Below are 14926 nucleotides of genomic sequence, written 5' to 3' on the forward strand. Positions count from 1 at the left end.
CCTTTTCAGGTGTCTGGATGCTGTTACGGTTTGGTCCCCAGCAGAGCGTATCAGGGCCCTGCAACAGAGGCAACAAAATTGGAGTGAAATTCCGGATTACAGTCATTAGTGTGACTCAGAGTTTCCCGAATGTCCTCCGAGTGCCTAATTTAGGACGAGGCACTTAGTATCCATGCAAGAACAAGTAGTCCCAACACTTGGGAAGCTCACAGTTTAAAAAGTGAAGCAAGCAGACAAACATGAAAGTGGCCTAAATAAGAATATCTGTGTAGCACATATTGCAAGAGTGAGTCATGGGGAGGAATGGGAGATGTGAGCATCACAGGATCTATTAGTAGGTTGGAGAATGGGAAAGTATGATTGATCGGGGGAAATTTCCTGGAAGAGAGGGGCTTTGGAGTTATTTAGCAAGCCTTGTAGATCACTGACACAGCCAGGAAAACTGGCCCCTTTGACAGAGCCCAGTTCCCCAGCCAATTCTCAGTATCCAAATAACAATACGTAGAGGCACTGTGTGCAAAACCTTGTACTGAGCAAAATACAACACTCTCAGGAGACACCCTCTAGACTGTAAGCTTGTTTTGAGCAGGGAACCTATCTACCAACAATGTTGTATTGAACTCTCCCAAGCGCTTAGTAAGCACTCTACAAGTACCATTGATGATGATGATAATGATGATGTTGCAGTGACCTTTATTGAGGAACTACTGTGTGCAAAGCCCTATCCCGGGCATATGTACACCGAACATTGAACCAAGCACTTGGGGAACACGTAATAAAAAACTACAAGAGTCCCTGTTCTTAAATGTAATGAGACCGACATGGATACATATTAATATAAAATAATTGTGGGAGGAAGAAAAAACCATCCCAAAAGAGACTAAAGTGAATGTCTAAATAAGAAAGATTAAAAACTGTGAATGCTGAGGAGGCTGAGGGGATGCATGACCAGGAAGGTACAGGGTTAATCAGGGAAGACCTCCAGGAGGAGGGGAGCATTTTAAGAGAGTGTTGGCTTGGCAATTCTCCAGACTCCTTTCCCTTCTCTCTAAATGCTGGTGGGTCAGCATTCCTGGGTTCTGGGCTACTATTTACCTGGGAAGGGGGAGGGAAGCCCCACACTCTGGCTCAAGCCACTGATGGCCCCTTCCACTGCTCTCCCCTCCTTCTCGCCCCTTTCTTTTTAATGGTATCTGTTAAGTGCTTATTATGTGCCAGACACGGTTCTAACTGCAGGGGTATTTACAAGCTAATAAGGTTGGACACAGTCCCTGTCCCACATGGGGCTCTCAATCTTAATCCCCATTTTACAGATGAGGGAACCGAGGCACAGAGAAGTGAAGTGACTTCCCCAGAGTCACACAGCAGGCAACTGGCAAAACTGGGACTAGAACCCAGGCCTGTGTTCTATCCACCAGGTCACTCTACTTCTGCTTCCGGGCCTGATCATAACCTCTCCTCGTCTCTCAGTCCCTTCTGCATCATCCTAAATTGCTCCCATTATTCCTCTCTCCCCGCTCCCCCCCACCCCCCACCTCCCTGCCCCACAGTAATTGTGTACATAGCTTTAACTTACTTATTTAGTCATACCTTCTTTCTCCCTCTCTAGACCGTAAGCTCATTTTGGGCAGGGAATGTATCCATTTACTGTTGTATCGTACTCTCCCACGTACTCAGTACAGTGTTTTGACCACAGTAAACGCTCAACAAATACAACTGAATCATGTGCAACACTGAGGCTGGAGGAAGAGGAGGAAAGTAGGTGTTTTAGAAAAAAGAAGAATGTCTGTCCCACGGGCTCTGGGAGTGGCAAGGAATGCAGGCAAAGAGAAAGCAAAAGGCAACCCATTATCCCAATGTCTTTGGCCCCCACCATCCACTTATCCAGGCCAAGGGCCAGCCCATTCCTGCCTGTGGTGACCAAGCCCATTTGAGTCTCGTTCTCTGAACTCCCGACCGTCTCCAACAGCCTCGGTCTCAATCAGATCTGGTAATTGGCTCTCTCCCGTCCGGGAGCGAGAGCAGAGAGAGGGCTGGGGTTGATCGCAAGGGATCTGGCCCTTGATTCAGTATGAGCGTTACGTCGGGAATCCGCGGACTCGTTCACCGGAATGTCTAAACGGGGAGCGGCGGACTCTGGGGGTAAAGTTGGTTCCCGTCCATCTTGCCCCACAGAACTACTATCCCAAGGAGTTGCGGGAGGGATTTCCAGAGAGCAACTCTTCCTGCTAGGAAAATCTCTAACAGTTAAGTATAAAATAAAAGTCACCACTAGCTCTGCCTCTCCTCATCTCGAAAGCGGTCAGCCAGTCAACAAACCCAGTAGTCGGCACAGTTGGGGTTTGGTCCCGACCCTAGGGTAGGAGGTACTCACGGCTCCGGACCACCTCCGGCCTTCACCAGGGTGGGCCGCTCTGTCCGCAGGCAGGTTCTACGTCCGTCCCGGGCCGGGGCCTGGTCCGCCTCACCGTCACCCAGGCCCCGTCCCGGGTTCAAGGCTGCGCCGCCTGCTGCCTTCCCTCCGCCCTCATTTCCTCTTTCCCCACTCCCTTCTGCGTCACCCTCTTTCGCTCCCTTTACCCTCCCCTCCCTCAGCCCCACGGCACTCGGGTTCATTTCTGTCATTTGTTCCTATTAATGCCCGTCTCCTCCTCTAGACCGTAAGCTCTCTGCGGTCGGGGAACGTGTCCGCCGACTGTTATATTGGTACATAGTACTCTCCCAAGAGCTTAGTGCCGCGTTCCGCACGCGGTAAGCATTCAATAAGTACAACCGATTGACGGATCGCCACCAACCCTTCTGTAAGAGGGCCACGTGGGCATTCGCCAGCATCCACCAGAGCTGGTCAGGCATGGCCGTCGCCACTTAGGGACACGAGAGGGAGCTCGAGAGAGGGCGGAGGACAGTGGCTACCGCGTCCGTCCACAGTCCATTCCCGGGAACTCTGCGCAGGCTGAAATTCCACAGGCCATCTCACAGAGGCCCACATTTCCCCTCCCACACCATCCGACGCACCCTTCTCCATCCAGTCGGGAGGGGCCCAGTTTCCGACCACCATCGACAGAGGTCATTCATTCAATAGTATTTACTGAGCGCTCACTATGTGCAGAGCACTGTACTAAGCGCTTGGCATGGACAAATCGGTAACAGATAGAGACAGTCCCCGCCCTCTGACGGGCTTACGGTCTAACCCGGCCGGAGAGGTCAGCGGTGACCGGTCGTCTCCTCCCAGACCCTAGGTGGCCCATTTCAGACCACGGCTCTGCAGCCTCAGGCCCCGAGATCTGCTTTACGGAAAGAAGACGGGCAGCCGATTTTAGATCCGTTTTGGGCGGATGATTAATTAACGTCGGTATTTGTTAAGCGCTTACTATGTGCAGAGCACCGTTCTAAGCACTGGGGTAGACACAGGGGAATCAGGTTGTCCCACGTGGGGCTCACAGTCTTCATCCCCATTTTACAGATGAGGGAACTGAGGCACAGAGAAGTTAAGTGACTTGCCCACAGTCACACAGCTAAGTGGCAGAGCCGGGATTCGAACCCATGACCTCCGACTCCAAAGCCCGTGCTCTTTCCACTGAGCCACGCTGCTTCTCCAGCAGCGAGGATGATCCCCTCACAGGCTATTTTTAATAGCGATAATAATTGTGGTGTTTGTTAAGTGCTTACTATGTGCCAAGCACTGTACTGAGCACTGGGTGGGGAAGGGAGGCAGGGGAGAATACAAGCAAATCAGGCCGGGCACAGACCCTCTCCCATGTGGGGCTCACAGTCTCAACCCCCATTTTACAGATGAGGTAACTGAGGCACAGAAAGGTGAAGTGACTTGCCCAGGGCCACACAGCAGACAAATTTGAGGGTTCATTCAATAATATTTATTGAGGGCTTACTACGTGCAGAGCACTGCAGAGCACTGCAGAGCACAGAGGGTTCTCTGACTCTACGAATTGATAAGTTAAGGTGGAACAACATGACAAATTTCATAGGGGAGACCAAACACAGAATTTGGAAGCCAAAGAACCTGGGCTAGCATATTACTTGAGCCTTCTGGAAGGGCAGGGGCATATTGCTCCCACTTTGAGTCTCCCCCCGCCCCCCACCACCTAACATGTGAAATGCTTAATCATAGCAATTAAAAGGTTCCCCCATTATCAGGAGAGCCCAGAGAGAGGGATCAGGATAGGGGGAGTTACATGCATTTGAGTAAAGGGCATGTACTGTTCCTTCCTGTCCTTATAAAATGATAATAATAATGGTATTTAAGCACTTACTATTTTCCAGGCAATGTAGTCAATGAATGATCTTTCCAGATAACCCTGAGCACAGCACCCTGCACTGAGCAATTGGGGGAGTGGACTAGAAGCCAAGCTGACCTTCCACGCCCTGACGGGGCTTGTGGTATATTAGACAACTGGTATGAGCAGCATGACCTAATGGAAAGGGCCCGGGAGTCAGGACACCTGGGTTCTAATCCCAGCTCTGTGACCTCGAGCAAATCGCTTTAACATCCCTGTGACTCAGTTTGACATCTGTTAAAATGGGCAAAAAAGATACCTGTTCTCCCTGGTGTGGGATAGGGCCTCTATCTGACCTGACTGAATTGGATCTAACTCCGGTGCTTAGTAGAGTGCCGGACCTATAGTAGCACTGAAAAGACTATTATTTTAGCAGTAGAAACCGACTTTGTGTTTCGTGCCCTCGAGGTTTACTAGACCAATTTAGGTCAATGTCTGAACAGCCAGCTTTCTGAAACCAATTTCTTTCTCCCTTGCCCCTGCAAATATCCACACAAATGAAATATACACCGAATCCTCCCATAGTAGCACACGCCACTATAAAGAGCACACTTGAAGGAGTGTGTTTTAAAGCCTGCACAGAAATTGCCCTTCCCAGTCCTACAATGATTCTCAATGCCCAACAGTTGAGGGTAGAGCAAAAGGTCAGAGTTCTTTCCCGCAGAAAAATACAAAATTCCCACTGGGGGGTGGTTACCTTCCATTGTCGTAGTGGCTTCTCTTCTGCTAGGAGAAAAAATATTTCCTCCAGCTTCACCTTTGGACACCGACATTCTTTTCCTAAACAATTGTCCTGCTCGGGGCTGGGAGACTGACATAAATCTGGCTTCGCTAGGTGTTGGCTTCTGTTTCAAACTAATTGTTACAAGTGGATCCTGCAAAAACCCAGCCTCTCTCCGCCTGCCCTTCCAGTGACCTATGACCTGCCCTGGACAGCTCCCCTTCTGTTTGGTTTCCCAGCTCCAAGGAGCCCCGCTGACCACTCTCTGTCCAGCAGGACTAGACCAAAGCCAGCCAGTCGAGGTCCACTTTGCCCAGGGAGCTTGCTGGGGATGGGAAGGAAAAGTGGGATTGGGTTCACTGGAATCAATTTCCGAGAATCCAGGGGGCTGGGAAGGGGCAGGGGTGAACATCCTTGGGGAAGTCGACTGGTGGGCCATTAATTTAAGGAGATGTGCAACAGTCGTGTTGCCAGTGGTAGAGAGACAGAGGTGAGCAGGGAGAAGAGGAACTGGGGGAGAGGAAGAGAGGGGGGCATAGGCACAGAGTGAAAGTGTCAGCAACAGACATGCAGATAGTCATATTTAGAGTGCTTACTCTGTGCAGACCCCTGTACTAAGCGCTTGGGAGAGTACAGAGCTGGTAGACCCAATCCCTGCCCACAAGGAACTTAATAGCCTGCCTCTTTCAAAGCTGAAATACACAAAGCCATGCACACTCAGCTAAAGCAAATGGCAGAGACACAGTGGCGCACGCACAATCACACAAAGAGGTAGAGACACACAGAGAGAACACCCAGAGAATACTATTAAAAAATAATAATCAAGAATCTCGGCGGTTCCAACCCGGGATACCCACCCACCCAATTACAGGGGTGTATTTCGGTCCCCTATCGCTCTAGGTATTTCCAGCTGCCCTAGTCCTACGAGAGAACACGTCCCTTATCGCCCGGCCACCCAGAATGACCGAACTGGCCAGGGCGCCGATGATCTGAACGGGGTTGGGGGGCAGGAAGATGAAATCCAGGGGGATTCAACTGCTTGCCAATTGCACTATGTATTGGTTAATTATGGTAGTTATCACTGAATTGCATTTATCCATCACAGCCTTAAGCTGTGGCATTTAACTGCCAACTGCGGCATTTATTACTCGCATTTATCCGATCATCAAGGTATTTGAGTGATGATGTTTATCAATTCCTTAAGGCATTGAATCATTATGATGTTTGTCCATTAACTGCGGTATCATGGGGTTTATCGGTGGATCGGTTCATTACGTTGTTTATTAGGGTAGGAATTAATTAAGGTATTTATTAGCGCCCCCACTCTGGGGAAGGGGCAGGAGTAGGGAAAGGAAATGAGAAAAAGGGGAGGGTTGGGGCCGACTCTGGTGGCGGTGAATGAACAACCCCCTCCTCCTCCCCTCCGGTCAGGAGAGGGTCAAAGAAGACGCGAGCCCCGACTAACTTTGGGGGGGGGGGGGAGGAAAAAAAAATCATCATCTTCCTGGCTCCTGACAGTCCGGGGAGACCGGGATATTCCTTGCTCAAGGCCCGCACGGACCAGCTTTCCAGGCCAGGAGGGAGCAGGGTAGAGGTGGAAAAGCGGGGAGAAGACGAGGGTGTAACTCCCTTTAAAATCGCTTTCATCTCTCTGGGAGAAAGTGCCGACTTTAAAAGCAAACAGATTTCCCTTTCGAAAGCCCCCCGGCGAGGAGGTCTCGGGGGCTTCTTTGCCGCTCCAAGACTTAAGGGGGGCGCGGAGATGTGGGTGATCCTTTCTTTCTCCGGGGTTACCTTGGAAGAGGTACAGAAGCAGAAGTAAGTCCGAAAGAAAAGGCCAAAATGGCATACTCCTCCCCTCTTAGGGAAAAGTTATTGCCCGCCCAAATGCGAGTTTGTTTTTTGATTCTCCACGGCCCGGCCCTGTATTTAGCACAGAAAGACATTTTAGGAGCCCTGACACCCATAATCACCCTAAACACACAAGGCGACAAGGCAAAGGACTCGTCTTTGTGTAGCACCCTGGCAAGCTCTAACAACAGGGGATGTTTTGGGGGAGCTTCGGTGGCGGGGGAGGGGGAAGGCTGCTTGTTTATTGAGGTTCTAAAATGCAATTAAAATTTGTTGGATCGAAGAGAGAGAGGGGGGCGAGCGAGCATTTAGAAGAAGTTTCAACTGTTTCCAATGGCAGCTGACTTCTATTGCGGAAACACCAAACGCGACTTGGGAGACGGAAAAGATTTTTTTTCTATTCATACCGCACATCGACGCTGAGTCAGGATCTTGAAGGGTGGGGGGGGGTGGGGGGAACCGCAACAAAGCGGATCCCGAAAGCAACAGCCTCTCCCTTTATATAAAGTCCTGAAGGGCTGATACTATGTAGCAATTTTCCAAGCTGCCATTTCCCGCCGATTCGAGCTTCTGATACAACTGATGATGATTATTCTAATGTATTGTTCCTCACTACAGTGGGTCAAACACTGTACTAAGCGCTGGATTAGATAGGACACAGTTCCCGTCCTACAAGGGGCTCCCAGTCTAAAACTGCCCGATACCGAACGACATTAAACTTGCCCCGCAGAGTGTATTGCACCCGGAGGATGCTCAATAAAAATATAGCGATTTAGCAATCCCCGGGGTCGACGGATCTCTACGAATCGCCACCAGAGAACGGCTTTTACCAATCCTCTGTAGCATCGGATGGCTTTTGTCCCCTGTCCGGGGCCGGGAAGCGGATAGACGGAAATTCCTAGAATTTGGCAAGGAGGCATAAATTTAAAATTCACTCTCGTGAACCTTCCAATCGACTGCGTGTGAAGTTGCGATCGAAAACGTGGAGGAAGGGAGAAAGACAGGGGTGAGGATTCAAAAAAAAGGAAGATTAACTTGCGACTTCAATTCCCAAATGAAGGCATCAAAAAGCCAGTTTAAATGGTATTTTAGGTCTAGGGCTTGGATGCTTAAACACATGCATACTATTATTTCAAAAGTCTGCACTAACTCTCCCCCTCTAAAACTGGACTCTGATCTTGAGGGAAAGGAAAATGAAATCATTACGCAAAAGGGAGGGGGGAAAAAAGATCAACTCGACACTTCAAAGGCATGGCTAAATTCCTCCTTTAAAATATGCTTGTCAGTCCAATTTCTAGACCCCCTAGTGAAATACGCACAACGAGGGGCGGACACCGCAGGTATTTAGATCCGTTTCGCCTGAATTGGTGGCCCTAAAAAGTTAGCATCTTATTTTCGGTGTAAATCGTTTGATCCATGCGTCACCTCGGGTATAAATTTAATTCTTCACAACACCCTCCCTAAAGAGCCAAAGTATTCCCCCATCTCTCTCACCACAGAATCTTCGTTTCTGGGACTTTGCGCCTGCATTTCTGCACCGAGAAGTTAACGGTAGTACTTTGCTCGGGGCTGAATTCGTCAATATTCCCTTTCCAGAGGCCTTAGTGAGACGATGTACTAGAAACTAAATAACGCATCTCACCAAGAAGTCTCTGAAGTTGCAGTCTTTTGTATTACACTTTTGAAATATCTCCATTGTGATGCAAATGATGATTTTCACTCAAAACTGGCTGGAAAAAAAATCTTTGAGGGGAAACGGCTGTAGGAAGTAAATTCAAATCTGAATTCTCTCCGTTTTCTGTAAAATGACTGACATTAGACCACTACGCCTTTAGGGGGGTGCCGAATGGGGGCTCGAATCTCAACCGTCTCCCAGAACACCCCCTTAAGTAACGGCACTTTTAATGCTGTTTGCTCTATTCGTTCACCAATGTGCCTTTTCATTTTTATTTTTTCTACGACAGTGCATTTTTCCACCAGTGGATAAAGAGGCTTAGACCACTTGAGTTGCTGGCACCTGTTAAAACCCGATTTTTTCAAAACTTCTTTTTCCCCCCAGAATGAGGGTCCCCTCAAGGGTGTGTGCCCTCCAAAATCCGAGGTAAAAAAAAAAGTAAAATAAAGAAACCCGACAGAAGACATTGGCGCTGGTATCATCGAGACTTTGGGGAGTGCATTTCAAGTTCTTTCGAGACGTGTGCATTGAAAAGATCCAGCAAAATTGGGAAAAAAGGGGGGGGAGGGACAAAACAAGTTTGAAGAGATATCTTCCCTCCAGAGACTTTCATCTGGGTTGGGTTAAAAGTGTTTTGGTTTTTTTACTGTACCCCTCTGGATAGGGCTCTGACGGGGGACAGTTCTCCTGCCAAAATACACACACAGTCTGGGATTAAAAGGGCTGAAACCTACCACCAAGTCCTTAACGCCCTCCCACAATCATTAGACTAAATCTGCCATCATTCCAGATTCATTTTTCCCTTATTCATCTGTCCAACTAATTCCTGCTGCATTCAGTAGGCTTACATCTTAATCTTTTCTGTTACATAGAGAATACATAATGAAAAGCTGCATTTTCTGGGTACATGCACACATTTGGAGCGGATGAACCATATGTGAAGTGACATACAATGCTGAATGGGGGCTGAATGGTGTCCAGTGCTAAAAACACTGCAAACCCAGGAACAAAAAGCAGGAGAACAACAGCTCCGGACTCGGCCTGCCTCTGCTTAAACACCAGGGGACTCGCCAGTAAAACATGGGTATAATTTCACTGTTTTCACTCACACAAGCTGTGGGAATGGAGTCACCATCTGATGTTTGATTGTGCGGGATATGTTTTTGGCAGCGGCCTTGTATCCTGCATTGAGGGGAAAAAAGGGCAGGAAAATAAAAAGAGAATAGAGCTACATTTGCCGTTTTGAATTTGCCGTCTGGTGGAAGGGCACAGCTGATGCCGTCTCTGACTGATTGCCACCTGAAAAGCAGGAATGTGCTCTCCAACGAACCTCCCCTGCCCCAACTTCTTCCATCCCCGTTGCTTCCCCGCCAAGCCCCTCGCCCTTTGGTGATCCCAGGGTGGGGAAATCTTTTTCCTTCATCCCTGGCCCTCTGGTTAACCTGCGCTGGAATTGTGACGTTGACATTTGCCTGATTTCATAAAGCCCTTCATGCCAGAACGCTACGTGGACTTGAGAGTCACAAGGTCTGGGGGGGGGGTGGGGAGTGGGGAACTGCCCTGCACCGGACCCAGGAGTTTTCTAAGGAGATGGACACATCTTCCTGTGCATCGTTAGTTTCCTTCCAATTGGAAAATGGCATCGTTGCTGGACAGAGAATTCCAACCAAAATACACCGGGCACGTCTTTAGAGATTCACAAAAACCCCCCAAGGAGATTTTGGAATTTTCAAACTGGGCAGATCTCATTTGTAGACTCAGAGTTTGGAGGGAAATAGGGAAGCCACCTTGTATAATTTCCCTTGATTCGTTCATTCATTCAGTCACATTTATTGAGCGCTTACTGTGTGCAGAGCACTGTACTCGGCACTTGGAAAGTATAATTTGGCAACAGGTAGAGACAATCCCTACCCAACAATGGGCTCACAGTCTAGAAGGGGGAGGCAGAAAACAAAACAAGTAGACCTAGGACAGTGAGTTGCAACAAAAAAACCACTCACATACTGATGATAATGATGATCTTTATATAGTAAATGGGGATTAATAGTACCTGCCCTTATCCCTATCACGGGGTAAAAGTGACATCATCCTGCAGAAGGTTCTATGACCATAAAATTAATAACTATACACAAGACCTGGCTTCCAATTCCACCTCAACTCCTGAGTGACCTTGGGCAAGTCATTTCACTTCTGAGCTTGACTTTCCTCATCTGTCAAATTCAATATCTGCCCACCCTCCCACTTAAACTGAGATCAATGTGGGACAGGGCCTGCATCTGACCTGAATGCTTGGTATTTACCACAGAGCCAAGGCCGGGGATCCCAACCAAAAGGACGGGGAGAAGAGGTACTCTATCCCTTTTTTACAGATGAGGAAACTGAGGTTCACAGAAGTTGGGTGATTTGCCCCAGGTCATAGAACAGGCAAATGTGGGGCTGGCCATCAATGGTATCTAGTGAGCACTTACTGTGTGGAGCACTGTATTAAGTGTTTGGGAGGATACAAGTTGGTAGACCAAATCCCTGCCCAAAAGGAGCTCACAGTCTCGAGGGGCAAATGGACATTAAACTACATTAAAATAAGTCCTGTGGGCCTGAAAGATACGGCCCCCCAGTCCTGTGCTTTCCACTAGCCAAGACGCCTGTTATCCTCAGACCCAAACTGGAAGCTCGCTGTGAGCAGGGAATGTGTTTGTGACACTGTACTTTCCCAAGCGCTTAGTACATTGCTCTGCACATAGTAAGCTGTCAATAAATACGACCGAGTGGATGAAAGAACTTGGCTTCCCTGCCCGAGTTTGAAAGCTGGAGGAAGTAGAACCCGGCAAAAAAAGCATGGCATGTGGCAAACATCTCACCATTTGGGGTGCAGAGGATGGGGGGTGGTAAAGAGGGAGGGGCTTCGGAAAACCTGCCGACATCTTGTCCAGCAGGGGATGATCCCAAACCCCTTCGGGCACCTGAATCAATGGGACTTCCCGAGAGCAGGGCCCTGTACTAAGCGCTTGGGAGAGCACGGGGCAACCCAGTTGGAAGACCCGTTCCCTTCCCAAGCGAGCCTGGGGCCTACGGGGGGTTTGGAGGCAAGCCCATTGGGCGGCCATCCCCCTTGTACAGGTGGTGAAACTGAGTCCCGGAAAGGCAAAGACGTCCCCGGCCGGGGCTGGCCACGTCTCCAAACCTACCAGCGTTGAAGAGGGGGGGGGGGGGTCTCTTGGAGGGGGTCGGCCTAGGGGGGCGCTCCGAGGGCAGAGCTTGAGGATGCGGGAGGAGGAGGAGGATTCTGCAGGCGCGGGGTGGCTGCAGGGAAGCGTGTAATTACCGCGTCAGCGCGGCAATATATCCGCAATAAATTAAGGCCGCTTGGCAATTAGTTGGGCGCACGCAGCTGGGGCGACAAACGGCATACGTGCTAATTAAATAATTTGTCACTTGACTGTTAAACAAACAAGCCGGCGGCCTCTTTGCATCCCGGCCTAGCGTCTCCGGAATAGCCCGGGGCCAAGCACGGGCAGAAGGGGTGGGGGAGAACGAGGAGGGGTCCACGGCCGGGAAGCTTAGTGGGCAGCGTGTGTTTCACTGCCCCATCGCCTTGTTCCGCCGAGGGAGAGGACCGCGTCCAGTCCTGCGGAATCTTCCCCTCCCGGGGAAAGGCCGGGCGGCCGGGACACCGGGGTGCTACCGCCTGCTGGGTGACCTTGAGCAAGTCGCTTCCCTTCTCTGGTCTCAGTTCCCTCATCTGGAAAATGGGGATTGAGACTGGGAGCCCCATGTGGGACAGAGACTGTGTCCAACCTGATTAACTTGTATCTGCCCCAGCGCTTAGTACAGTGCCTGGCACAGAGGAGGCACTTAAATACCATCGTTAAGGCCTCATTAGATAGCACTGCTGTTGTTCCCAACGGGGGCCAGGGATTGATAGCATCACACCTGTTAGCATCATCTCTACCCCAGCGTCTAGTGCAGTGCCCGCCACGTATTAAGCGCCTGAATCGTTTATCGAATGATCGGCCGTGTTGAACATCCGCTGGGTGCAGTGTTGGGCTGAGGAGGAGACGGTTATTTTATTTTTTATGGGATTGGTTAAGGGCTTACTACTGGCCAGGCACCTTAATAAACGCTGGGGAAGATACTAGCTAATCAAACTGGACGCAGTCCAGGTCGCACTTGGGGCTCAGAGACTTAATCCCCATTTTACAGGTGAGAAAATAGAAACACAGAGAAGTTAAGTGACTTGTTCAGGGTCACACAGACAAGTTGCAGAGCAGGGATTAGAACCCAACTCCTCATTTACACTAGGCTACACTGCATCTCTAGTTAATAGACAGGGTCCTGACCCTCAAGTTAGTGTAAAGCACCGTACTAAACACGGGGGAGAGTATATCACAAGTGAAGCATATATTCCTTGCCCTCCAGGGGCCACAATCTTACGGGGTTGACTGACACAAATGTTTACAAGATGTTGGAAGGGAGGAAGAGCAAGGATATAGCAAATAGTTATACAAGCACATCAAGATGAAATCGTTTATGAACATTTACTAGATACAAAATACTATACTAAGCACTTGGGAGAGTAGGCTACTACACAGCACACATCCCCTGCCCATAAGCAGCATTCAGTCTAGAGAAATAGTTAAGTAGATTGGATAAAGAGTTCTCTTGAACAAGATAGGACACCCACCTGCAATTTTCCCTTCCAAGTCCTCCAGACCACAGTTTTCTGAGCCTCGGTTTCCTCATCTGTGAAATGGGGATTAAATAGCTGTCCTGTCTCTCCTTTAAACTGTGATTCTCCATATAGAACAGGGACGGTATCCAACCTGATTATTAGACATCTACTGCAGCCCTTGGGGTGCTTAGTACATAGGAGAGCTTAATAAACACCCCCATTATTTTTAATGTCTTCAAAACCCTTCTAAAATCCCACCCCCTCCAAGAAACCACCCTGATAAATTCTCACAACTCCAAATTGAATCAGTCTGACAGCTTCCTCAGAATTTACATTTGGGTATAGCCACTTAATTATATATCTGAACAAAGATTAGTAAACTACAATAATCACGTTCACTACTTATTCACCTACTTCATCTTACCTTTCTCTTGTTTCAACCAGATGTACCCTTCACCTTCCTCTTCGCCCTACACTTAATTCTCCAGAATTCACATACTTGAGAAACCCCTACCTCTTTACCACACTCCAGTCTCCTTAGACTGAGCTCTTCCTCTTTCCCCCCTGATATTCTCCCTTCCAATCAGGGTGGGGGGAAGGAGGGGCAAGAGCTGGGAGGCTCCCTGGACAGGGGCAGGTGGAAGGAATATACTAATCTACCTCTCCTGAGGCGTATCAATTCCTGTCTGCAGGTTACAGGAGAGGAAATGGGCCTGGGGGAAAAGGCACTAACAGCTGTTTCAACTCATGCATTATCACCACGTGTGTTCCCAAGATTCTGTGGGTAGCCGTGGTTTACGAGATGCTTTCCGAGGGGCCTGTTACTCAAAAAACAACAACAAAGAAAAGCGTCTTAATCAGGAAAACTTCCTGAGGCGGAATGAAAGAATACGGCTCTGGAGCTGGATCCGGAACAACCGAGTGTCTCGTGTGGGAAAAGTCTGGAAGCGGGAAATTTTAAGAGGGAGGGTGTGGATAATTGAAATTTGCAGATAATCCACCCTCAGCCTCATTTTAGTCAACTGCTGGCTGGGGAGAGACCGTGTGGTCCATTGGAGAGTGCTCAGGGCTGGGAGTCGGAGCACCTGGTCTAGCCCTATTCTTCCTCTAGTCAGTGAGGCATTTGACCTCTCACAGCCTCTGTTTTCTTCTGTGTAAAATGGGTACGATAATGCCTGCCTTTTCCTTGCCTCACAGGGGATGCAGTGAGGTCAAATATAGGAGTATTGGAAAATGAAATGGGCAATATGAATTCAAAATATCATTGCCTCCAGACTGGGGGAGGGGCTCTAAGGGAGGGTCTCTGGTATTCTGTTGCCCCCTGGTGGAGGTAAATTTGGGGGATAAAGTGGGGAAATTAAGAGTTTTTCTGGGATTTTCAACCCAAATTTAAAAGGGTAGTTTTTTGTTTTGTTTTGCACTTCCCAAGTGCCTAGTTCAGTGAATTGCACTAAGTGGGTACTCAATTAATACTACTATAGCGTGGCTCAGTGGAAAGAGCCCGGGCTTGGGAGTCAGAGGTCATGAGTTCTAATCCCGGCTCTGCCACTTGTCAGCTGCGTGACTTTGGGCAAGTCACTCAATGTCTCTGGGCCTCAGTGACCTCATCTGGAAAATGGGGATTTAGACTGTGAGCCCCACGTGGGACAACCTGATTTACCTTGTATTCCCCCCCGCCCCAGCACTTAGAACAGTGCTTGGCACATAGTAAGTGC

The 14926-nt window shown here is 49.1% G+C and overlaps 1 long non-coding RNA gene across 2 annotated transcripts in view; it reads right to left on the bottom strand.

The window, feature by feature from the left end:
• Positions 1-13785, bottom strand: part of LOC120638936 — a 39629-nt gene extending 25844 nt beyond the window's left edge. For both annotated transcript variants that reach the window (XR_005660993.1, XR_005660994.1), the window contains exons 1-2: positions 13636-13785; positions 2-58 (exon numbers count right to left, since the gene is read on the bottom strand). This is a non-coding gene — a long non-coding RNA (uncharacterized LOC120638936). The remainder of the gene's footprint in view (position 1; positions 59-13635) is intronic.
• Positions 13786-14926: the final 1141 nt, after the last annotated feature.

This window comes from Ornithorhynchus anatinus, chromosome 17 (assembly GCF_004115215.2).
Source record: "Ornithorhynchus anatinus isolate Pmale09 chromosome 17, mOrnAna1.pri.v4, whole genome shotgun sequence".
Lineage (NCBI taxonomy): Eukaryota > Metazoa > Chordata > Mammalia > Monotremata > Ornithorhynchidae > Ornithorhynchus > Ornithorhynchus anatinus.